Below are 870 nucleotides of genomic sequence, written 5' to 3'. Positions count from 1 at the left end.
AGTTGGTCGTTTTCGTGTTGGAGATGAATACCTCGGCCGTGTATGGGGCCCCCCGCAGAGGGCTCTGAATGAGTGTGCATTAAATCAAATGCATACAGAAGAAACATGGATCATGGAAATTCACAGTTATTGCAGCCATTAAAGTGTCTAAGAATCTGTAACCAATAGTCCAAGGCAACCAGTTCTTAACTAGCTGTCTCGAGTTGCTACTGTAGAGTTTACTGCACTTTATCTATTTGCTTACCTGAAATAACAGAGCAGTTATAATACTGATTACTTATGTTAGTCTTCTGTTAATAAAATAAGGATTTATACAAAGCAATATCGGACTTTTAAAACAGTTAGATGCTACGTTACTTGGCACAGTTAGTAATGATCGTGTAAAGATTTCCGCCAGTCCTAGGGGGGCTTCTCTTCTTTTTATGAAAATACGGAAGAATATGAATTTTGTCCCTAGCATTTAAGTTTTTGGTCTACCCTCTCACACGTTTGTCTAAGGTACTGTCTTCTTATCAGGTAAGTGGAGCTCCTTGTAAAGTCTATATTGCTAATTTCGTGGACTGAAACGTTTGCCTTTCACACACAAATACTACCTATACAGTATATATATATATATATTTATATATTTATATATTTATATTATATAAAGTTTACTTACGTATTTTCATCAACCATATCAGGTCTACTTAATTTTTGCCCATTGTCAATAAAAGAGCAATAATGCAGCAAGTTTTGGGTTTTTTGTTTGGTTCTGTCTCTGGTTTTTTGTGTCGTCTCTTCTTTTCCTAGGCTGGGTTCTCATCTGCGTGTATAGTGAGGGAGCAGAGAGCTGAGGGCTGCAGGTGGGGGGACAGGGCGGGGAGCTCTACA

This window comes from Neophocaena asiaeorientalis, unplaced genomic scaffold, assembly GCF_003031525.2.
Source record: "Neophocaena asiaeorientalis asiaeorientalis breed wild unplaced genomic scaffold, Neophocaena_asiaeorientalis_V1.1 scaffold433, whole genome shotgun sequence".
NCBI classification, from domain to species: domain Eukaryota; kingdom Metazoa; phylum Chordata; class Mammalia; order Artiodactyla; family Phocoenidae; genus Neophocaena; species Neophocaena asiaeorientalis.
Note: the sequence above shows the minus strand (reverse complement) of the source record.